Source organism: Centropristis striata, chromosome 14 (assembly GCF_030273125.1).
Source record: "Centropristis striata isolate RG_2023a ecotype Rhode Island chromosome 14, C.striata_1.0, whole genome shotgun sequence".
NCBI classification, from domain to species: domain Eukaryota; kingdom Metazoa; phylum Chordata; class Actinopteri; order Perciformes; family Serranidae; genus Centropristis; species Centropristis striata.
In genome coordinates this window covers 3,192,991-3,219,393 of record NC_081530.1, presented here as the reverse complement: position 1 = coordinate 3,219,393, position 26,403 = coordinate 3,192,991, and the positions used below count along the sequence as shown (strand labels likewise).

The 26,403-nt window shown below is 38.4% G+C and overlaps 1 protein-coding gene across 1 annotated transcript in view; it reads left to right on the top strand.

Annotated features, from left to right (window-relative positions):
* Positions 1-2,661: 2,661 nt before the first annotated feature.
* The window catches only part of fam49al (family with sequence similarity 49 member A, like), a 57,468-nt gene continuing 33,726 nt past the window's right edge, over positions 2,662-26,403 (top strand). The window contains exon 1 of the mRNA XM_059349966.1: positions 2,662-2,993. The gene's annotated coding sequence lies outside the window, so the exon portion shown is untranslated. The remainder of the gene's footprint in view (positions 2,994-26,403) is intronic.

Sequence of the window (26,403 nt, the reverse complement as noted above, 5' to 3'; positions counted from 1 at the left end):
GCTATATTTAAATGTTTCTGCATGTGTTTTGTCTGTACTGTTTCGTGTTTTCTCTGTACTCTCGACATCATCGCAAATGAGGGTTGCCCTCAATGATTCCTCGAGAAAATAAATAAAGGATGAATGAAAAAATGAAATGAAAAAACTACAGCTTTTACAACTGCACTGCAAAAAAGCCAACTTGTATTTTTTGGCCTAAAACAGTGATTTTAGTTGGCAAAATTTGGAAATATAAATTATTGACATTTAGGGCAATAATGTAAGTTAGCACAACAAAGGAAGCCAGTTGTCTGCTCAAAAACAAGTTGGTGAGTTGTTGTTACTTATATCTTTAAGTTGGGGTTCACAACAAGGGACAATAGTTCTGATAACTCTTATTTCTTTGTTGTGAAATGCTGGAAAGCGGTGAAATTTGGTCATTAGCGAAAGCTAGCGGCTAACTGATGCTAGCGGCTAACTGATGCTAGCGGCGCTGCTTGTTACAGCTACAAGAGTAGCCATTAGCGTATCAATGCTAACTCAAAATTGTGTTCGCAACATTAGCTGACATTTCATAGCGGCGTTACAATCGTGCCAATTCAGCACATTGCAGAAGTTAGCAGAAGTGAGGATTAAAAGTTATTACAATGTAAGATTGTAAATTAGTACAATTTACAGTTGAGTTGACAAAAATCTGAATTCAGAGTTGAGCAAACTCAAAAACAAAACTTAAAATATTTAGTTCAATTGTCCAACTTAAAATTTTATCAAAGTTTGTTGCCTTGAAATTTTGAGTTCACCCAACTTTTCTTTTTTTGCAGTGTGTTGATGCACAGAGCAGCCATCTTGGATTCTGAGTTTCCTCCGACTTTACGAAACAGGAAATAAAAAATTCTGACTTCCAGTTCCAATTAAAAGCACTATACATCTGAAGCCCTTTGGAGTCCGTCCTCTTCAGCTCGTTTGACCCAGCGACCTGTTTAAATATTAATAACATCCACAGTGGGAAGAGTTCACCAACTGGTCTCCGGTCTCTGTCCCCAAAACACACTCACCTAACCTGATTATAAAAGGGCACCAGGTGTTGCTAACCTGATTCTGCCCTAAATTTGGCTCGAATAACTGTGGTTGAGTACTGCTCAGCAGCATGTGGCATTCAGCTCTTTTCTCACTCTTTCAGTCCCCCGGGTGGCCTGCCATCAACACTGGTATGGGTACAAGACCAGCAGACAATAGAGACTCTGTCACACACACACACACACACACACACACACACACACACACACACACACACACACACACACACGGACATACATAGAGTGACAATTTAGCCATGGCTCATTTAACCATGCCCTTTCGTCCGGGCTGCGACCCTGAAGTAAGGGTCCCTAACGGGAGTTTTCACTATACCAAGTTCTTAGTGAATGACTGAATGACAAGGACAGACACACACACACACACACACACACACATTATTGTACTTCTATCTTTGTGAGGGCCCTCATTGGAATAATGAATTCCCTTGCAAAGTTATAATAGTTTTGAATTTTTCATCAGTTTTAGTTTTGATTTTTGTTTTCAAATTCAGTTAGTTTTAATTAGTTCTTAGAGTGAGTTTGCTAGTTTTAGTTTAGTTTTTATTAGTTTTAGTGTTAGTTTTAGTTTTTTTGCAATGGGGTATTTGTTGGGTGGGAGATTAAAAGAGGTCACAGTAAATTTTGCCTTTATTTCCTTTGTCTGATCCATCTTCATTATGTATGAAAAAAGTTGACAAAGATGAAAACGAAGGACATTTTCACTGTAATTTCAGTTAGTTTTGTAACCACACAATACAGTTTCAGTTAATTATCATTATCATGTAACCTTTAACCCTTAAAACAAAGTCTGAAATCTCAAAAAGCCTTTAAAGATGTGAGAAGTGAGAACATTGTGAGGACATTTTTGCAAAGTGAGGACATTTCGGCCGGTCCTCACTTTGCAAAAATGTCCTTACGATGTTGGTTAAAAACGTGTTCTGGTCCTCACTATGTAGGAAGTACAAGAACACACACACACACACACACACACACACACACACACCCACCCACACACCCACACACACACACCCCAGTTACTTATTCTGTTTTAGTGAACGTTTCATTAAATGTCAGCTCGTTTATACCCGTTGTTGGTCTGCGCTGTTCGGTCTGACAGTAAATATAAACACCCTCACACTGCCTCTAACCACAAATACAGTGAATTTCCTTCATCTCTGCAGCACAGTAGCAAGTGATGCTCGGCACTCACCCACACAGTTTGCAAAAATACCCTGCTGCACATCATCCTTACTCACCATGATTCACTTTCACACCGTATGGACAGAAAAAGTCACTCTGCTACTGAAACAATGTCAAACACAATACAACTCTGCACCCCACACACACACACACACACACACACACACACACACACACACACACAAACAGACTGGTGCCCCCTCCTCTTATTGCCAGCAGGCTAGTGGTAGTCAAAGGGGGAGGGGGTGTTGTGAGGACATGCCGAATGTGTGTGTGTGGTGGGGGTCTTTGTGAGCGAGCGTGGTAGGAGGAGAAGAGGAGAGGGAGGGGGACATAGCGTTCTATTTCTCATAGACCAACAGCTGCTGTCTTTAGTGCAGAAAGAGAGAGAGAGAGAGAGAGAGAGAGAGAGGAAGAGGGAGGGCTGTGTGGCGTGAGGCAGTGCGTGTGCTCAGTGTTTAGGTGAATCCACAGCCCTCTGGCTCACGAGGATAAAGGAGTCTCTCCAAGGAAGACAGAGAAAAAGCAACACTTTCCCCCTCTTTTTTTGCATCCTCTGTCTTCTCACTTCATATTCTCACCAGCCACCAGCAGCCGGTGTCTGCATTCTGTCTCTTTTTGTCCTTCTCTTTTTTTTCTCCCCCCCTCTGCATCCATCTGTGTTTCACCCTCGGTCCAGGGAGAAGGAAGGAAGAGCAGAGTCAGAGGCATCATCCTCCCCTCCTGCACGCCCAGCCGGTAAGCAGAGCCGACGCTCTCTTCTTTTTCTTCTTCTTCTACATTTTATCGCTCCATCCGGTAGAAGGAACGGGCCTTTACAGTCCCACCCTGCACCTTAAAGGAGAGGCTGCGAGCTGGAGCAGGAGGCTGAGGCTGGAGGATGGATGTGGGTTAGACTGTAGACTCACTGGTGGCTAACTGGTGCTTGGTTTCAGAGCGGGGTTTGGCTGAGGGATGGCGCTACTGCCTGAGGGTGGAGAAGTCTGGATGCGAGGGACTATCGCGGGTCAGGGTCCTGGGGGTAGGGAGGGTAGTGTTGCATTTTGGCCCCGACCACATCAAACCCTGTGGGGCTGGTCAACTGGGGCTTGTCCTCTTTCACTGCAGTGCTTAGCCAGAGCGGCACGGTCACTGCCACAGTCACACACACAAATACATCTATGCACACAGACACACACACCTCAGCAAAGATCCATTCTTCCTGTGTGAATTAGCAGGAATTCATCAGGAGATATGGAGTCCACATATTCTTGTGTGTGTGTATTTTCAATCATAGATGATGGTTTAGTCACAGGACATATGTGACCCAGAACCATCACAGCACATGCATCATATATATCACATTGATGCACTGGAGTGTTCTGGGAACAATGTGGGTAAATTGCATGTCAAGCATGCTCCCTTGCCTTTTCAGCTCCATTATCACACATGCATTATATCAGGAGCTGTTAGCATCAGCACAAAAAGCATCCGATTCTATACAGTGATGTAGGTGTTTGAGGTGTGTGTGTGTGCAAGCCGTCTCTGCAAACAGCCTGCTAAAAACAATAGCCCCAGATTGCACTGCTGATCAGAAGGGGTGGGTGCATGCGACTAGAGTGGAAAACAGGGAGGAGGGAGGAAAAAACTGAATGGAGGGATGAATGAATGAGGGCTAAATGCTTTTCAGGAGCGTTCGTTCAAATGTGACAAAATTCTGGTGGAGGAGAGGAGGAGGTGTGCATGAGGCTGTTTGGACGGAGAGCAGGACGGGTGAACCGAGCGGCCGTGTGACTCTGCAGGTCTTCTTTTGTGTGTGCAGGGGGGGGAATGAGAGAGAGATGCTGTGGATGGAGAGATGGATAAATAGTGAGGGAGAAAGAGAAAGCATGATGAAGTACTGTGGGTGTTTGAGGGAGTGTAGAGGGAGAAACGGACACGGGAGGTGTGTAATTGAAAGATCTGCTCCCTGTCTATCCCTCTGTAATCTACTGACTCTGGTTATAATCCATATGAGTAGATTAAATGATGATTTACTGCCATGTTGACTTTCATAACACACACACACACACACACACACACACACACACACACACACACACGATAACTTGGTATACAAGGAGGTCATGTCCCACTGCAAAACCACACATGCACACATATATACAAAAGAAAAATATGTTTAACATATTTATATTTATGTTGAAATTTGCCAAATATCCTTATGTGTATGCCAATATGTGTATAAGAACTACAACAAGAAAATTAGATGACTAATCAATTAGGTGATCAGAAAAATAATGGACAATCATTTTGATAATTGATTGAGCATTAAAGTACATTTTTGTACAAATGTAAAAAAAATAAAATAAAAATGTTTTTCCTGCTTCCAAATATAGACATTTCCTGATTTTTTTCTGTTTTCCTTATCAAATTTTTTTTCACTATTTTCTAATATTTTATAGACCAAATAATTAATCGATTAATTAAGAAAATAATCAGTAAATTAATTGATAATGAAAATAATCATTAATTGTAGCCCTAATGTGTGTATATATACATGTATACTCACTCATGCACCCAAACAAAAACGTCTTAAATTATACCCATTATACATCTTGTCTATATGTATCTATGAATAGAGAATATAATTTGATGCTTGTCATGATTTATCACTGTCATGTGAAACATGCTTACATACAGTGAGTGACATATAGGTTTCGCTCTCCACTGCATGGTCATGAATCAAAATATGCAGATTATAAACCATTCATATGTATGAATAAATAGCAAGGTGCATTGAAACAGCTAGCGTGTGTTAATCAGTGTGTGTGTGTGTGTGTGTGTGTGTGTGTGTGTGTGTGTGTGTGTAAAGGTTTTTTCCGGTCTAAGATGGAATGGTGGCTGCGATGGTATTTACTCTGCTGTTGCTAGGACACTCCCTTTGAACATTTTAACCGAGCCTTTTCATTGGCTCGTCACGATGATGCAAGATTCCCTCATCCCAAATCTTTCCTGAGCGCCCATAGAAACATGCCCGTCTGCATTTCCTCCTCTCTCCTCGCTCCTTCTCTGTCACTCTTTGTCTCCTCCTCTCTCCTCCTGTCAGTATCTCTCCTCGTGCGCTCTCTCTCTCTCTCTGTTCATCTGTTCATCTCCCTCGCTCTGTCGTTAACTCGTTAATTCACCCCTTTATTTCCTTCCGAGCCTCTCCGATCATCACCTCAGTACATTCTGCCACTTTCTTCTCCCTCAAAATGTCAAAATGCTCAGTGCAAAATGGTGTTGACAGCATGTGGCGGTGTCTTCCAGAGCTGCACAATCATTCTGTCCTGCTGTCTTGCAGAGGATTAGTGCTCTGTGTGTCTCACAATGTGCCATTTCCTCTGTCCATATGAGGTGCAGTATCTTATTACGTTGCCTTAGCATGTGTCAGGATTATCAGGTTTGACAAGGCGGAAGACAGGAATGGGGGTTGGGGTGTCGTGGTGGAGGAGGCTCTCTTTAGATTTCTCTTAATGTACATCACCTCATGTACTGTATTTCAGTCTTTTCTCCTCAACAGGAAGCAGCTTTTTCATTTCATAACTGCAATTACCCTGAGGCCCCGTTTACACGAGGACAAAAAACGACAAAATATTTTATGGGAAGTGCCTTTCGTTTAGACGGTGACGCCGTTTTTGGGGCTTAAAGACGCAAAAATCTGAAACCACCTTCCAAAGTGGAAAAGTTAAATCCTCTCCTCCGTAGCGTGTCGTCTACACTGACAAGACACAAAACTCTGATCTGATCTGCTCACGTCACGTATGTGTTTACGTCACATACATGCTCCAGTACAGGAAAATAAACAAACGTGGGATTATTTCCATGGTGGGACCTTCAAGCTGCTCTGGCAGCTCTAATAAACTTACAGGAGTCTTTCCACCAAATGTACAGGATATGTACAGATAGTATTAGTGAACAGAGAAGGATCTGGAATTACCTCCATCACATTTTGGATGCAGCGATTGGTGGGAGGCGAGCCAGACGGCTTTGAAGGAGACCTGGGAGATCTAGTGATGGAGGAGAACTTTGTGGAAGGAGTAGCTGATGAAAATGTGTAGCGGGAAAACTTCTGCATGCCCAAAGATGCTCTTATCTCTTTAAGTGATGCCGCCTGGCTGCATACAATCCAATTTCTCACACTTTTGCTTCACCGTATGCAGCAGATTTCCTCCCGAAAACGCTTGTCTAAACGCGGAATAAAAAGTGAAGACGTGACGACACTTTTGCGTCTTCTGTTCAGACCGTCATCATGTAAACGGAGCCTGAGTTCACAGCTACATTTGTATTTCACACTGCAGATGTGAGCAATCTTATGACTCCAGCATGCCAGTTATTACATGTTGAGGGACTGGGAATAAAAGATAGGGGCATGTAAGGTTAGAAGGAGTGAGAGCAAGAGGGGGAATGAAAGGAAAGGAAAGGAAAGGGTGTGTGATGTGTGTCTTGTTTGCTGCTTCCCATAGTATTTGTCAGCCATTGCAGCACTGTCAGCATCACCCATCAGGTGTAATGATGTGTAATGATCTCCCTGAGCCTCCACTGAACTAGACATGGCTGAGGTCGCAGCATAACCTCCGCCCACAGTCTATGAATAAGACACATGAGTGACACGTACAGTGACACAGAAATGTGTGCAGCTACTCCAAAGTGTCATGGTTCACGCCTGAAAAGTGTTTTGTCAAAACATTTTGACACTGAATAGCTGCTAATAGGACAGCCTGAAAGAGCATTTTAAAAAGTCAAGTGTAGCATCAGAGGGAAAGTTAAAGACACAAGGACATTCGCTGCTAACAGCAGGGATGTTAGTGCATTACTAATATTATATTTAAACCAGTTGCTACGGCAGATTTAGTGGCACATTTGATCAGGCCGTCATTGGAGGATTTCTGAATGGAAAGGCCGGGGGTTTCACCTACAAAATGTCACTCAGACAGACACGTACCGACCAGGAAGAGACTCAAAATGACCACAAAGAAAATAATCATAAAGAGACCAAAACAACTACAAAGAGATGTAAAACCAACCTTGTCTCACAGGAATCCGTGAAGTAGCCACGGATTCGCTTAACTCAAAATCCGTGGAATAGCCACGGAATCACTCAAATTTCCGTGAAACTGACACAGATTCCGCTACAATGCAAGTTAATGACAGTCATATCCCGTGGCTATTCCAACATACAAAGTGATTATGTACATTCACTGAGTGAATATGTAGAAAATAAAACATATATTTCTCGCTAGAAATGTGATCAAAATCCATTTTTATGCAGAAACTCAGTCAAAATATTGATTTTTTTCACTAAAAATGAGAGAACTGTCCGCCATGTTTTTTATTCTGACTGCCGGGACCTTGAAAGTCACGTGACTTGGAACAAACCAATAGCCACGGGATATGACTGTCATTAACTTGCATTGTAGCGAAATCCGTGTCAGTTTCATGGAAATTTGAGCGATTCCTTGGCTATTCCACGGATTTTGAGTTAAGCGAAATCCGTGGCTATTTCACGGATTTCTGTGAGACCAGGTTCCACAATGACTATAAAAAGGACCAAAACAACCACAAAATGGCCAAAAAGAGACACGGCATAACTACAAAGAGACGCAAAATGACTGCATAAAGGGTCAAAAACAACTACAGACAAAAACTAACGACAAAAAGAATTACAAAGTAACACAAAACAACTACAAAGAGAAACAAAACTACAACAGAAAAAAATGCATGAAGGCTACAAAGAGACAAGAAGCAATAACAAAAAGAGGCAATGCTATAAAGTCTGTGTCTCTTGCTCCACCAATGAGAGGTGGTGAGGCCTTTTGCACGTCTGTGCTTCGGGAAAAACATCGTCCATCAGAACATGCATGCTATGATCACGCTCATGATCACTTATTGCTCTTTTTTTACGTAGAAAAGCTCACCAGACAGACTTCCACTGATACTTTATGACACCAGGAACAAGTGAATGGACAATCATGATGCATTCAATCCTGTGATTAAAAAAAATTGTCCATATGTTTGTCCATGTGGCACAACTGATTTCCTCAAAAAATGCCGGAAAATCCGCATCTAATCTAAACCCCCCTAATCTTGTTGACTGGCCGACCCATCTGTCCAGCAGCAACATCTGTCTTTCAAACATCTGTCAATTTAGCTTTCATGTTGATGATCCTTTTGTTTTCACTGGAGTTCAGAGGTCGGATGAGTAGCCAGGGTCGAGGTAATTTGGGAATTTGAGATGTTATCCTTTTCCACCTGGTAATCTGGTGGGTTTTAAGCCAGTATTGTCAGGAATCGGGGATTATTCCCTGAGAGCAGAGATGATCCTGTTAAAGGGGCAGAGGGTGGCATGACAGGCTGGTGAGGGAGCGTCCTCATAGAGCATGCAGACGGTTTTAAACGTAAATGTAATATGAAATTAAAACATTAAATATAATACAACAAAGTCAACTTTAGTCTACACTGTAAAAAAATAATCTGTTAAATTTACGGTAAATTACCCGCAGCTGTGGTTGCCAGAACTTCACCGTAAAAAATACAGTGAGGGGGTTTTCTACTGTAAATTTAAGCAAAATATCAAATCAGCAAATCAGCAAAAACTAATTTAGACTGAATATTCTCGTTATTTTGAAGGTAATTTTGTCATTCATTCACACATCATGGCAAATCTCCATTAACTTTACATGAAAATGGTATATTTTTACAGCAAAACTGTGTGTTTCCTACAGTTCATGACAGTAAAAGTAAAAATTGTGCTATTCCTTGATTTACGGTTATTAAAAGTGTCTACTACGGTGATACACAATTTTCAATTTTACGCCCCATTCCTGATGCAATTTGACAGTGTTTTACTGTAATTTCTACAAACATTTTTTACAGTGTATATACTATTCAAGGAAAAGTGCAAGAAATGTCAGCTTGTGTTTTGAATAGATCCAAGCAGGATAATTCAGTTTGCCCGGTACAATTACAGTAGAGAAGCAATGGTTAAATAAAAAATAAAAAAATCAATCTTTCTTTTTATGGCCCAAAATTGTTTGTCGTGTCATTAAGTTGGAATACTTTTTTTTTTCCTGACACAATCCACACAATTATGGTTTCATTTTCATTGTGATATGTTTGGGAGAGCTTGATTAATAAAGTTTTAAGAAAATCTCTCAAGAATGAATCACATTGTCACAATCATTTCATGGAAAGAGGTAAAAGATATTTTATCCTAACTTTAAGGGCGAACTGTAAAAGTTGTTTTAACATGTGGTTCATTACTTCTATAGATTGTATAAAGTAAAGATCACAGTGAAGTGATTAGTTTGTGGACTGCGACTTTGAAGCCTCAAGTTCCGCATTTTGGCCATCGCCATCTTGGTATGTGGTTTTGTTGTCTAAGTACATGAGGTCAGATCAGGAGGCAATCTCCATGTCTGAGCATGGAGGCCAACCAGGAAGTGCATTAAGCCTGCAATCCACCAAAAATTCCAGCAGGGGGCGCTAAGTTTGGCTGCAAAAAAAATCTGCCCATTCATTTCAGTGCAAAATTTGAAAACTTCTCACTTGATTTATTACCTCAGAAAATTTTTTCAGGACAACATTATGGTCTCAATCACTAGTTAAAAATCTTCTTCAAGACAATTTGATGTCAATAGTTCTAATAATGGCCCCATTTAGAAGAAAATAGAAGATAAAGAATCGTATGATTTGGGGCGGGGCTACCTTTGATTGACAGGTCACTAACAAGGCGAGCCGTCACCAGGAGAGAAGCAGAACAATCCGTATCCACGGCAACGAGTCAATAAAGTTATATATAACGTTATATAGATAGAAAAGAGGACGTTTAGCGGTTTGGTCTCATAACTTTGACCCTTTCACTGTATTTTCACTTAATGACAGTTTATTTGAACGTTTTGTTCAGTAAAAATGTCTTGTTCAGTGTTTGGTTGGACTAACAGACACTCCAAGGAGTCGCTGCTCAGTTTTCTGAGGTAAGAAAGATACATTTTGTTTTTGTTTTTTTGCTAGCCAAAACTAACATCCCAGTTAATGCTCCAGTTAATGCTAACATGAATTAGCAGCAGCTTCTCTCAGTCAGGTTGAGGTGTAGAGAGGCTGTAGTCAGTGATCAGATCCCTCTCCTCCTCCACAGTCCAAATATGGTCTGCTTCCTGTATCGGAAACAAGATGGCGACGAGTATAACGCTGAACTCGAGGCTTCCAACGGGCCACAAACCAATGGGTGACGTCACGGTGACTACGTCCATTATTCATATACAGTCTATGGTTGCCACTTGACTACTAACCTAAAACCCACTTATTAACCTGTTTCATCTCATTTGCTTAATGTGTACAAAATAGTAAGAGTAAAAACAACAAGTTGTGATTTTGGAGTGGGCTTACATTTATGTGTAAAACTATTTCTTGGCTGGGAACAGCAACTTCCTGAAGTCTCTGTTGGTTGCCTGGCAAACTCAAGGTGACAAGAAGAATTTTTACACTTTGTGTTTTTTTAATGGAATATACAAACAAGATATAATGTGTTAATTACAAAGCTTTTGAGATGCTGATAGACAGATTTTGTTCCTTTTGGATAGCTAACCAGCTGCTGGCAACGAATAGCATTGATCTTTCCAAAAATGTTGGAATCTATTCCTTTAGGACATGAAAAATGATGCTTGGTAATGCTCCTTGTTCCCTGTGCACTTCATATTTCACAATACTGTCACCAGGCTCAGGAAAAGTGTGAGTGCCTTTAAACAAACAGGAACAAAGATGCTCAAAGGTTGACAATAAAACACCTGATTCAAGAAAAGGTGATTTAAAAGAAACAAATATCTAATTCGCCATTTCACTTGTTTTAAAAGAAACGAAAAAAAAATCTGGTAACACTTTACAATAACCAACTAAGTTATGTTTATAGATGGTTTATAAACCAATTATTAACAATTTACTACATATTTAATCTTTAAACGTTTTCAACCAATTTCTTAAATGTATATGAATCTTTTCTAAATCATTAACATATTTAATATGGTGTTAAAAATGTTAAAATTAGTGCAACTTAAACGATTGATATACTAATAATTGTAATTTAATTGTTTTTTAATGGTAAAGTAACTATAAACTTACATTGATATACCATCTATTAGTCATTTATAAATGATTTAGTTAGTTAAACATTAATAAATTATGTATTTACCATTCTAAATGGCCTATATACGGTTTATAAATGATGATTAAACATTAATAAACTATCTGTTTAACATTTATAAAAGATGGTTATTGTAAAGTGTTACCAAAAAAAGTGTATTACATTATTGGGAAATGCACTTTATTACATTATCGGGAAGTTATTACATTATCAGGTTTTATTACATTTTCAATGGACTCAAATGCAGATTTTTATTACATTATCGGGGATTTATTACATTATCAGGTTCTACAAGACTTCACTAAGAGACATAGTGCATTGTTAAACACTACTGAATAACTGTTCAACTAAATGATCTCTGTCATGTGAGTGTTTTTACACTGTTAAAAAATGTTAAAAATTATATCAGAAATGGGTCGTAAAATTTAAAATTGTATATCACTGTAGTAGACACTTTTAATTACTGTAAATCAAAGAATAGCACAAAACTGTAACTTTTACTGTCATTAACTGTAGGAAACACAAAGTTTTGCTGTAAAAATATAACATTTTTATGTAAAATGAACGGAGAAACACCATGATGACACAATGACCCTAAAAATAACGGGAATAATATCTGTTTAACATTTATAAAAGATGGTTATTGTAAAGTGTTACCAAAAATCTTGCCTAACAAGTTTCCAAATGAGGGAGTCTTTAATTTAACACATGTCTAATATATAAAGTAGCCCACTGAACCAACGAGGAAATAGATTTTGGAGACAATGAGATTTAATTCGCAGTGACAAGGGAGCTAGGATCTGATAGCTCTTTGATCATATTACCTAACTCTAGATGTTGAATGGCACTTGTGGAAACTACTGAAAAGTCTTATTAAACTCTGTTATCGTCCTTGTTACGGGTGTCCTGTTGAAACTCTGTGAAATGTGTGATATTACATCCAGTAAGACACGGAGACAGGCCACAGTGAGTCTACTTCTAACCAGACATGACTCGGCCTGTCAAACTCTCTTTCTATGGCAATAAAAGAGGAGATGGTACATTTCTGGATGTAATCAGATTACTTCAGATCCGCTCTCTGAGGACTTCTTACTGTATCGTGGCCTGTTTCTGCTGATCAGATCAATTGCTGTCCACTAACGTCAATGAAGAGCACAAACGCCCGCCCGCCGGTCATATTTAAGATCAATAACGCCAATTCAATGGGAAGGTGAAGCCAATTTAGGCCGATGGAGGGCTAAAGAGAGCAGAGCGGGGAAGAGAGGAAGCGAGACAGTATTGCAATTAGTGTGTAATAACTGAAGAGGCAAATTATCTACTTAGAGATGATATCTCAATGGAGGCTCCAGCTCTCTTAATAAGTTCTGCTGGATAATATAACCAAGTGTTTGGTTGCTGAGGCTCAGGGTAAAAACACTCACATGACACAGATCATTTAGTTGAACAGTTATTCAGTGGTGTTTAACCAAGAACTCCAGACCTGGAGCTGGAAGGATGCTTTTTTTTTAATTTTTATTTTTTTATCATTTGACACTAGCTTGGTTAGCAAGGTGCATCTGGAATTCAAAGTTAACAGCTAGCTGTAGAGTGTCTCTTGTTCCGACCAAAATGTTACAATTAACTGAGATGAACTGTCATGAATCATAGGCTACGGTCAGACTGCAGCCTGAAGAGACCCAAATCCGATTTTTTCGCCCCTACAGACCTGCATTTGATCTTTTAATGACAGTCTGAACGACACAGATCCGATTTTTTCAAATGTGATCCAGGCCACTTGGATATGTGGTCCTAAAACCGATACATATCTGATCTTTTGACATGTGACTCCGGTCTGAACGGCCAGGTCGCATTCATCATACATAGGCTTCCTGCTGGCAGCCATGTTTTCTGCTACTTCTGTAAATACTGAGCACGCTCGCTGCGTGTGACGTCGTGACATTTTTGGTACGTTTAAAGTTCACACTGGAGATCACATACAAGTCGCATTTAATTGGAAATGTGAACAACCTTGCAAAAAAATCAGATTCCACAAAAAAATCAGAATCGAGCATTAAGCCCTGCTGTCTGAACGTAGCCGTAGTGTTTCTGTATGTTAAATTTTTACTGAAGTTGTAAATTAACCCATTGAAGCCTGGAAAGCGGATACGTCGTTTTGTAGTATTTGTATAAGCTCTCAAATACTTTTTGAATTTCATTTCTATCTGCTACAGAGGCTGAAAAATCTATTATTTAGTGGAAGCGTTGACACTTCTGTTGAATTTCCAGAAAAACTTCAGGTTTTAGGGGCTGATTTTAAAATCGCCCAGAGGTTTTACAGGCGTTTCAGGCCTCAATGATTTAAAAGAGACGTGGGCTCATGACTTTCATAGAATTATCCTTCTTTTTGCAACCAGTGGAGTCGCAAAAATGCAGGTTTACGGCACTTTGCATTGACTTCCCTTTTCAAGCCAGTTGTGTCTTGGTTGCGTAGTATTTACCTCCAGTGTGTGAGTCCTGAATAATACTGTACCAGAGTCTAACATTAGCAGCTCTGTCATGCTCTTTATTGGATTTGACACTGAGCAACTCCAGCCAACATTACTGGATAGCATTATGTCTGCCAAACACATCAATCACTCCCTTTCCTAGAGGCCATTAGAGTTAAAAGTCAGACATTTTTTTTGGAAAATATTGCCAATAAGTATAAATATACCCACCATAACCTGCAGTGGCGGTTCTAGACCAGTTTTACTGTGGGGGCCAAGGAGGGGCCAGTGTTTAATCAGAGGGGCAACATCTCATTTAAGTACATTTTTGGAACATACAAATACATTGATCTAAATAATGAGACTCACCAACAAGAACAGGTTTTTTTTTGTATGACAATGACATTTCTCATTTTTGTGCACAATCACTTTTTTTATTTTGAAAGTGCAGTAAAAACAAAGCAGACCAAAAAAAGACACAGAAAGACAGAAAATGACAAAAAAAAAGACACAAAATGACAAAAAAAGACACAAAATGACAAAAAAAGACACAAAATGACAAAAAATGATCAAAAAGCACCACATTTTTGGTGCTTTTTTCAAAGCACCAAATTTCTTCCACATGCTCTCTATCACTATAGGTTTCAATTTTTGGTAGGAGCCACTTCATCAAGATTGTCGATCAGAGATGGCAGCCATATAAAGCCTATGAGAAACTCTATATCTTCCAAGCCAATTAGAAGGTCAATCTTGGTGTCAAAATATACATTTTCTGTGTCAAGGAATCATTTAAAGCTATTGAGAATATCACTAGATAATTATTTGATCAAATACATATGTTCATTTTCACCCAGACTGGTAGGTCTTCAAGTGCTGAAAATGAATCTATGTTCACGGGAGAGTGCAGATTAGCTGCAATGTACACTGCTCAAAAAAAAATCAAGGGAACGCTTTAATCTCATGTCAGATCTCTAGTGATATTCTCAATAGCTTTAAATGATTCCTTGACCCAGAAAATGCATATTTTGACACCAAGATTGACCCTTTAAGTGGATTGGAAGATATTTTGGTTCTCATAGACTTTATATGGGTGCCATCTCCGATCCACAATCTTGATGAAGTGGCTCCTACCAAAAATTTAAACCTATGGTGATAGAGAGCATGTGGAAAAAAATTGGTGCTTTTGTCCGGCGTGTCCCCTTTATTCTTAAATCTGGTCCTAAGTCGCCTGGCTATGTGTAGAACCGCCACTGATAACCTGTGTTACTCATCAAAGTATGTCTTTCATTAACATCAGCAAACAAATATTATTATGTCAGCATGAAATGACTGAAGTTAAAATGTTCCCATGTCATACTGTAGGCCTGCTGTATTTAATGGGCTACACTCAAAAAAAGCAAACTGGGTATCTGTTACCTTCTCCTTAGTCTAACATGTAGCTTCTTCTAAATAAAATGATGTTTTGTGGTTGAACAGTTTTAAAACATGTAGTTTTAGCATAAAATGCAACACTTTAAAATTTAGTAGAATACTTTATGTTAAAACAACCTAATTAAATTGCTGAATATAATACTCTGTCTAAAAATTCTTTATTTTCTGAATAATTGCTATTATGTTCATTTTCATATGATAAAGGTAATCTTTTAGGCTAAACCACTTCAACCTAACTTTGTTTTGTTGGCTCAGCACCATTAATTCATGTACTGCACTATTTTAAAAAGTAGTTGTAACTACCCTATTAAATAAAGTAACTCTTAATAATATCATACAAGTTTAAATGGCCCAAGAAAATTACGTTAGTATGTTACAATTACCCATACAAATCTAGTTAGACTGACCTCTGGTAATTAAGTAACAGTAACCCAAATACATCATGTTGACCCGACATATTTACATTTTGTTCACTCAACAAAATTGTTTCTCGCTAAATTAAAGCATTTTATTTAGGTGGAAATTATTTCCATCATTTTATTTTGTTCTGGGAACAAGTTATTTTAATGAGTGTACAAACAGGCTCCATCCTGCAGCACTGAAACAATAACGCCTCTTTATTTCCACGTCTTCTACATGGATCACACTGTACTCTACTGTTTCTGTATTTGTGTATGTGTTAGTCCACATGTGTGTTGCCAGATCTGCCGTGGGCACAATGGGATGCTGGCAACCAATGCTTGTGTTCAGTGTTTGATCAGGCTTGTGAGACGATACACATGAATCTCTCTTTATTTATTTTTTTCCCCTTACTTTGCACACGAACACACACACATGCTCACTAATTAGTTCAGCTTGAGCCAGTGAAGATTCCTGTACTGTATATATTATTCTTTCATGCACCAAACAACAAAGAGAGAATAGGCATGTAACACAAAAATAAATCACTGGACTGAAATAAACCACAATAACAGCCAAGATCTCAAACTTTCACACTAGGGATCCACCAAAAACGTCCCGAATCAATTTATTTTTAGTTCACTCTCATCCTGTTCCATCAATTACTTTTTTCTCTGCGTCAGCTTGAGCCCATACGTTACATCGCAGCCAATTTCCTATATTTGAGAGCTGTCAGGAATCATACAAATCCTTTTTCCTTTTTTTTGTTCAAACAATATCTCATTGTACACAAAAGGAACCCAGAATGTTACATTGTATAATAGTTTAACTCCATGGAGTCTTATTGGGCTATTTTGTCAATTTTTTGAATCCTTTTCATGTCTTTACGTGTCTTTGTAAATAATTTTGTATCTTTTTTTGGTCATTTTGTGTCTTTTTTTGTCATTTTGTGTCTTTTTTGATCATTTTGTGTCTCTTTTTTGGTAATTTTGTGTCTTTTTTGGTAATTTTGTGTCTTTTTTGGTCATTTTGTGTCTTTTTTTGTCATTTTGTGTATTTTTTTATCATTTTGTGTCTCTTTTTGGGCAATTCTGTGTCTTTTTTTGTCATTTTGTGTCTTTTTTTGGGTAATTTTGTGTCTTTTTTGGTCATTTTGTGTCCTTTTTTTGTCATTTTGTGTCTTTTTTGGTCATTTTGTGTCTTTTTTTTGTCATTTTGTGTCTTTTTTGATCATTTTGTGTCTTTTTTTTGTCATTTTGTGTCTTTTTTTGTCAACTTGTGTCCTTTTTTTGGGTCATTTTCTGTCTTTTTGTGTCTTTTTTTGGTCTTTCACACTAGGGATCCACCAAAAACGTCCCGAATCGATTTATTTTTAGTTCGCTCTCATCCTGTTCCATCAATTACTTTTTTCTCTGCGTCAGCTTGAGCCCATACGTTACATCGCAGCCAATTTCCTATATTTGAGAGCTGCTATTCTGCCCCTCCCAGTGGGACCAGGAATAGTGTAACACTGCATCCTCTGCCATGTGAGACACACTGCAGCACAGAGTGATGGAGCATCGCCTCCGTCAAGGACACGCCGCCTCTTACCGCCATGTAGAGGCTGCACGACTTCCACGCACACAGCTGAATATAGATTCTAGGTCACACTAGTGTCAGAGGTCACCCCATTCATTCATTCTCTGTGGTCATGTGCTGCGGCACATGCTGTGCCCCAATTCCACACAATGTAGTAATAGTACACAGTATGTACGCAACACAAATGTAAACAGTATGCTCTGCTGCTTACATGCAAAAATGACTACACTGTAACAAAATGCTGTAAGAAAACAGCCAAATTGTGACAGTAACATACTGTTTTCCATTAATAAGGTATAATACTGTAGAAAACAATGCATTCTGGGCAATATTTGTAGGTAGCTTGGCGTTTCCCATAAAATATATGATATATATCTATGATATTTTCTAAGTCTCTTCTTGTACACATTTTTAATGGCTGTATTTTAATTAACTAATTCATTCAGTATATGGTTTATTAAAATTACTGAAGAGAAATAACAACACATTCATATTCTACTGTACAGGCCAGTGTTCACTGGATGAGTATGAATGGTAAGCTATGGCATTTAAAGGGGACACACTGTAACACATTTCTGTAAGAAAACAGCCAAATTGTGACAGTAACATACTGTTTTCCATTAAAAAGGTATTATACTGTAGAAAACAATGCATTCTGGGTAATATTTGTAGGTAGCTTGCCGTTTCCCATAAAATATATGATATATATATCTATGATATTTTCTAAGTCTCTTCTTGTCCACATTTTTAATGGCTGTATTTTATTTAACTAACTCATTCAGTATATGGTTTATTAAAATTACTGAGGTTACAGTGAAGACAGCACTTAATTCGTAGTAATTGCTTTCAGACAGTAATATGCTCTATTTACAAAAAATGACTGCATTGTATACTGCAACAATATTGCAACTAGCTTCAGCACTATACTGTGTTTTAGTCTACTGTAAAAATCAATGAAATGCAGGATTTTACTGTAATTCAGTATGTGGTTTTATCACAGTAATATACGGTAAAATTAACAGTAGAATGCTGGAAACCCTGCTGCCAGTATTTTACTGTTAATTCACAAGACATTGTTTACAGTGTATACTACTTCCATTATTCTTTCTGACATAACATTTTGGGTTTGAAACCTTAGTTTATTCATGTTCGCTGCTTCCAGTTGGAATTGTTTATATTTTTTTACAATAGAAAGTGATATTTCCATAATTGGTTGCAAGGAACAGTTAGCTTTTTGTAGCTATTTATTTTTACAAGTCAGCTGCATTGGCCTCGTCCATGCCATTTTTGTAGCATTTTTCTGCACCAGTTAGTATGTCAGAAAAAGATTTAGTTAGTCTCAGTACATAATGTGTCAAATGCAAAAATATCAGGACGTCTTAGTGCATCCAGCCACATTTGCAGTATGTTAGCCAGCATGCTTTTCAGGCTAATCTGACCCACAATGCTCTGTGTAACGTAAAAGAAACGTCACAGCGGACAGACGACAGCCTGACGACAGCTCATTGACAGCTCTTGACAGCGGGCTGGGATGGATATATGAGCCCGGGGGTCAGAGTTCAAGGTGCAATGTTATGCCAAAGTAGCATGTCCCCCCATTGAATGCTGCATGAAATAGACATGCATACTTTGCCAAGGCAGCTGCAGAGTATACTAAAAGCAAAAAAGCAAAAATATGCAATATGAAATGCAGCACAGAAAGATGCCATCTCCATTCTCAGTCTCACCTCCAGAGCTGTGATTGGAACAGCTGTTTTTCCAACCAGGGAAACATTCATCAAAGAACACAACAGCAAACCTTTTGGAATAGCTGAAAACTCAGAGATGTGCATAGTGATTCAGAAGTCTACTTTCCAAGATCACTCTGGAGCTTTATTACTAGTTCCTGTTTCTATTGTGATGAAATAGTGTACATTTTACAGGCATTTTCTCAGTGTGCACACACTCCAGCAGAGACACTCAGCTGGCTTTGCCCAGGAGCCACTCTTACAAAATGACAGGAGGCCAGGAGCCAGTTAATAAACAACCATTAATCATATTTATTAGATTGGAACTCTGGCGGTGGGTCCAGTGGATTTTACTCTGTTGCTAGGTATCCAAAAAGGCATTCCAAAGTAATGCTTTCAACCTGGAGAATGGTGATTGTTTGTTGGAAATTATGTGAGTTAAGAGTTTTTGAAGCTTCATAGATACATACTGCCTTTGTGGCATGCCATACGCTTCCCATGTTTTCAGCCTTTTTTTTGTTCAAACAATATCTCATTGTACACAAAAGGAACCCAGAATGTTACATTGTATAATAGTTTAACTCTATGGAGTCTTAAAGGGCTATTTTGTCCATTTTTGAATCCTTTTCATGTCTTTACGTGTCTTTGTAAGTCATTTTGTGTCTTTTTTGGTCTTTTGTGTCTGTTGTTGTGTCTTTTTTAGTTATTTTGTATCTTTTTTTTGTCATTTTGTGTCTTTTTTTGTAATTTTGTGTCTTTTTTGGTCATTTTCTGTCCTTTTTTTGGTCATTTTGTGTCTTTTTTTGGGTCATTTTGTGTTGTTTTTTGGTCATTTTCTGTCTATTTTTGTCATTTTCTGTCTTTTTTTGTCATTTTCTGTCTTTTTGAGTCTTTTTTTGGTCATTTTGTGTCTTTTTGTGTCTTTTTTTGTCATTTTCTGTCTTTTTGTGTCTTTTTTTGGTCTGCTTTGTTTTTACTGCACTTTCAAAATAAAAAAAAGTGATTGTGCACAAAAATGACACGTCATTGCCATACAAAAAAAACCAAACTGTTCTTGTTGGTGAGTCTCATTATTTAGATCAATGTATTTGTATCTTCCAAAAATGTACTTAAATGAGATGTTTAAATAAGCTAAAATAAAGATTATGAATTCTTAACTATCATCTTTGCCATCTGTTAATGTGCTAATTGGCCCCCACAGTAAAACTGGTCTAGAACCGCCACTGATAAGAAGATATCTATAAGATATCTAATAATCTTTGAAAATAAAAAAAGTCTGCAGTGTGGAGCTGGAACACACCTACAGAGAGAGAAAAAGGAAGGAAAGAGTAGGAGTTTTAGATTTCTGACTGCTACACAAAGAAAACTGTAATAATTGTGTAAAAGACGAGAACAATGGCTGATGTGCACGCTGGCAGAGATGTAGGCAGGGAAGTGGTCAGACAGAAAGACAGACAGAGAATGAATGGACTGAAAGAGTGAAGGAGAGTTGAAGGAGAATCACAAGACAGCGAGACGCCAGAGAGTTGAGTTCAAACTGTCTTTATGAACCATTTTATAGCCGTCCTTGTCGTTCACTCTGTTGTCTTTTAAACACACACACACACACACACACACACACACACACGTTTAGTTCATTTTTATTCAAGTCAGACCAGCTCAGCTTATATTAACACAAGGTGTACTTACAGGTGTTTGCACACACACACACACATTCTTGTACTTCTATCTTTGTGAGGGCCCTCATTGTAATAGTAAATCCCCTTGTAAGGTTATAATAGTTTTGGATTTTTCATTAGTTTTAGTTTTAATTTTGTTGTGAATTTTTGTTTTCAAATTCAGTTAGTTTTAATGAGATTTTAAAGTGAGTTTGCTAGTTTTTGTTTAGTAAATTCTGCCTTTATTTCCTTTGTCTTATCCATCTTCATTATGTATGAAAAAAGTTGACAAAGACGAAAACGAAGGACATTTTCACTATAATTTTAGTTAGTTTTGTAACCACACAGTACAGTTTCAGTTAATGATCATTATCATGTAACCTTTAACCCTTAAAACAAAGTCTGAAATCTCAAAAAAAGCCTTTAAAGAAGTGAGGACCGGCCAAAATGTCCTCACTCTGTTGGTTAAAAACGTGTTCTGGTCCTCACTATGTAGGAAGTACAAGAACACACACACACACACACACACACACACCTCATTGTAATAATAAATTTTAAAGTTTTAATTTTGTTGTGAATTTTTGTTTTCAAATTCAGTTAGTTTTAATTAGTTTTTAGAGTGAGTTTGCTAGTTTTAGTTGAGTTTTTATTAGTTTTAGTTTTTTGTAATGGGGGTATTTGTTGGGTGGGAGATTAAAAGAGGTCACAGTAAATTTTGCCTTTATTTCCTTTGTCTGATCCATCTTCATTATGTATGAAAAAAGTTGACAAAGACGAAAACGAAGAACATTTTCACTATAATTTAAGTTAGTTTTGTAACCACACAATACAGTTTCAGTTAATGATCATTATCATGTAACCTTTAACCCTTAAAACAAAGTCTGAAATCTCAAAAAAGCCTTTAAAGAAGTGAGGACTGGCCGAAAGGTCCTCACTTTGCAAAAATGTCCTCACAATGTTGGTTAAAAACGTGATCTGGTCCTCACTATGTAGGAAGTACAAGAACACACATACACACACACAGCACAATGCAACTCCATTCAACTCAATTAAATTTAATTTTCATCACAATGAAATTAGCTTCACATGTAAACACACACACACTGCCCTGACCCATATAAATCAGTGTGTAAGCGGTCCATCAGGGACAAAGAGTGGCTGCCTGTATATGGCTGCTCCCTTTGTTTACAGATAGCAGGAGGTCAGGGAAGGACAAGGAGAGAAAGAGGAGGTGCAATGACAGTAACACCCAGGTATGCACATACACACACCATGAGCCCCCATTTACGTGTGTGTAGACCCTTAAAACACCATAGCGCTCCCTTTGATAGCAGCTAATAGGCATCCCACATCACAAATAAAGATAACAAGAGCTCACTGTACATCCATTCATTCATCCTCTGACAGCCAGAGAGGAAACTGCTCTTAAAAAATGCAATTCAAAGCTGTAATTTTTCCAACACTGCTGCTTTTCCGGGTTCAAAAACACCCCTGAGCCAATTTGTGGTATTCAAATATTAATGGCTACGTTGAATATAAGGCATATATTAATGTCTGTGGTGGAGAAAAGACATTTCAAAGCACTGAAAGTTAATCATATTACCAAGAATCTCTCATGTCAGACACTCATGACAAACAAGATACTGTATATAACACATGCAAATGCACGTAATGCATATAAAGCTTCATTTTATCTATACAATATAGACATTAGAGCTGGTTTTATCCACCTCTGAGCAAATAAGCCTTGAAATCCCTCAGTTGCTGCCCCAGTTCTTTATTTCAACAGAAAAAATGATCACACTGAAGCATGTTACACAATGAAAATGGATTCAAGTACAGCTTAAACATCTCTCTCTCTCTCTCTCTGACATTTTTTCTGTCTCTCACTCTATCCACCCCTTTTTCTTTGTCAGCCTCGCAGCACAGAATCACAATGCTCATTTGCAATCGCCCTTTCATGAGGCACCGTGTACTGGACTCAGTCAGTCAGTGTGTGTGTGTGTGTGTGTGTGTGTGTGTGTGAGAAGGGGGAGGGGTGATGCTGGAGAATCGTAACCTCCTCCTTCCTTTTCCATCTCTCTTTTGCTTCCTGGCGCTCAATCCTTCGCTCTCACGCTCAGCCTTTTATTCTCCTTCCCTCCTCACCTCAGTAAAGGACAGCACTACCTAGAATAGTGTATGAATGTATGTCAATGTGTGTGTGTGTGTGTGTGTGTGTGTGTGTGTGTGTGTGTGTGTGTTGGCCTGAGGCAAATTGTCTGTAGCATTCCATCGGCGGTCAATCTTTAGAGATGGTCTAGCTGGGTTTGACACTGCCACCTCCCATTATACTCCTCAAACCAGCTCTTTGTCAATGCTCCTCCTCTCCTCTCCTCTCCTCTCCTCTCCTCTCCTCTCCTCTTTTTCTCTCCTCCACTTTATGTCTTCCCCTTTCCTTTCCCTTCCTTTCCTTTCCTTTCCTTTCCTTTCCCTTCCCTTCCTTTCCTGTCCTTTCCTTTCCTTTCCTTTCCTTTCCTGTCTCCTATGTCCCACTCCTCCAATTTTGTGTCTTCTCCTTTCCTCTCCTCTCTTCTTCTTTAATGTCTCCTACTTTCTTCTCCTCCACTCTGTCTTTCCTTTCCTTTCCTTTCCTTTCCTTTCCTTTCCTTTCCTTTCCTTTCCTCCACCTTTGTGTCTTCGCATTTCCTTTCCCTAGCCCTTTCTTTCTTTCCTTCCTTTCTTTCCTTTCCTTTCCTTTCCTTTACTTTCCTGTCCTGTCCTTTCCTTTCCTGTCCTTTCCTTTCCTTTCCTTTGCTGTCTCCTACGTTCCACTCCTCCAATTTTGTGTCTTCTCCTTTCCTCTCCTCTCATTTGGTTTCCTTTCCTTTACTTTCCGTCTTCTTTTCGCTTTACCTCTCCTCTTCTCACTACTCGTTTCCTCTCCTCTCTTCTTCTTTTATGTCTCCTACTTTCTTCTCCTCCACTCTGTCTTTCCTTTCCTTTCCTTTCCTGTCCTTTCCTTTCCTTTCCTTTCCTTTCCTTTCCTTTCCTTTCCTTTCCTTTCCTTTCCTTCCCTTCCCTTCCCTGTCCTGTCCTTTCCTTTCCTTTCCTGTCTCCTACGTTCCACTCCTCCAATTTTGTGTCTTCTCCTTTCCTCTCCTCTCATTTGGTTTCCTTTCCTCTACTTTCCCCTTCTCACTACTCCTTTCCTCTCCTCTCTTCTACTTTTATGTCTCCTACTTTCTTCTCCTCCACTCTGTCTTTCCTTTCCTTTCCTTTCCTTTCCTTTTGTGTATTATTTTTCCTTACCTCTCCCTTTCTCACTTCTCCTTTCTTCTCTTCTTTTCTGTCTCCTACTGTCTCCTTTCCTTTTCCTTTCCTTTCCTTTTCTTTCCTTTCCTTTTCTTTCCTCTTCTCACCTGTTCTTCTCCTTCCCTCCCACTAACTGACCTCCACTATACGATCATCACCCGTTCTCCTTCCACCAGCATCAGTGTGATGCTCCTTAGAGGAACGTATCCTTACACTATACATTATATAATTCACCTTTTCTAAAAAACTAAACAGAGGAATAACTGACTTTAGGTGGGTGTTTAGTTCACTCCACATCCTACTCTCTTCCTCGTCTCTCCAACACACGTATGCTGATTTATCTGCACTCATCTCTACCTTTAGGGAGAATAGGCTGAGAACAAAGAGAGAAAGGACAGAGAGAAGATGTAAAAGACACACAAACAGAGGAAGAGGTCGAAAGGGTGTGTGGCGAGAAGATGAGTGAATGAACGGCTGTATAAAAGAAGAGCGTTGAGTGAATAAGAGGCGGGCGGAGGGGCGTGTCAAGGGAGCGGGCAAAAGGTTGAGAAAAAGTGAAAGAGATAAAGAGCAAGAATAGGAATAATCAGTTCAGTGAGCAGAACTAACATGAACTACACTACCGGTCAAAAGTTTTAGAACACCCCAATTTTTCCATTTTTTTATTGAAATTCAAGCAGTTCAAGTCAAATGAACAGCTTGAAAGGGTCCAAAGGTAAGTGGTGAACTGCCAGAGGTAAATAAAAAAAGGTAAGCTTAACCAAAACTGAAAGATAATGTACATTTCAGAATTATACAAGTAGGCCTTTTTCAGGGAACAAGAAATGGGTTAACAACTTAACTCTATGGAGTCTTGGGCTATTTTGTCCATTTTTGAATTCTTTTCATGTCTTTGTAAGTCATTTTGTGTCTTTTTTTTGGTCATTTTGTGTCTTTTTTTGGTCATTTTGTGTCTTTTTTTGTTACTTTGTGTCTTTTTTGTTATTTTGTGTCTTTTTTTGGCCATTTTGTGTCTTTTTTTTGTCATTTTGTGTCTTTTTTTGTTATTTTGTGTCTTTTTTTGTCATTTTGTGTCTTTTTTTGGTAATTTTGTGTCTTTTTTTAGTCCTTTAGTTCAACATAAAATGTGATTTTGAATCTTGAGACATTAAACTGCATCATTTTCAATTAAATTCTGGAAAAGTTGGTGTGTTCTAAAACTTTTGACCAGTAGTGTAAGTACCACAGACTCTCCACTAAACAGACAAATGTCTGCATACAATGACTTTGTGATCTTTTGCCATTTCCCCTGCAGACGCCCTGACTCTCTCACCATCTCGTTCTAAAGTCGCTGAAATAGCAGCTATATTTAAAGACCGTCCCTCCGTCTGGCCAGACTTCTCTCTGTCAGTGTCTGCTCACTGGAGACTGCAGAGTAGTCTAATATTTGATTAGCAGGACACTGATTCATGATGGGCCTCATCAAGTGGCAACGCTGATATTAAAGTCTTCCAGGAATCTGATTAATTGGCTTTGACGTTGAATACTTATATATTTATATTGACACTGCATTCGCACAGACTAGTGATGCATTAAGAGAAATAACAACACATTCATATTCTACTGTACAGGGCAGTACAGTATGAATGGTAAGCTATGGCATTTAAAGGGGACACACTGTAATAAATTGCTGTAAGAAAACAGCCAAATTGTGACAGTAACACTGTAAAAAATAATCTGTTAAATTTACGGTAAATTACCGGCAGCTGTGGTTGCCAGAACTTCACCGTAAAAAATACAGTGAGGGGGTTTTCTACTGTAAATTTAAATGTAACTATCAAAAACTTAAATTTAGACTGAATATTCTCGTAATTTTTAGGGTAATTGTGTCATTCATTCACACATCATGGCAAATCTCCATTAACTTTACATGAAAATGTTATATTTTTACAGCAGAACTGTGAGTTTCCTACAGTTCATGACAGTAAAAGTAAAAATTGTGCTATTCCTTGATTTACGGTAATTAAAAGTGCCTACTACGGTGATACACAATTTTTAATTTACGCCCCATTCCTGATGCAATTTGACAGTGTTTTACTTTAATTTCTACGAACATTTTTTACAGTGTTTTCCATTAAAAAGGTATTATACTGTAGAAAACAATGCATTCTGGGCAATATTTATAGGTAGCTTGCTGTTTCCCATAAAATATATGATATATATCTATGATATTTTCTAAGTCTCTTCTTGTCCACATTTTTAATGGCTGTATTTTATTTAACTAACTCATTCAGTATATGGTTTATTAAAATTACTGAGGTTATAGTGAAGACAGTGCTTAAATCGTAGTAATTGGCTTTCAGACAGTAATATGCTCTTTTTACAGAAAATGACTGCATTGTATACTGCAACAATATTGCAACTAGCTTCAGCACTATACTGTGTTTTAGTCTACTGTAA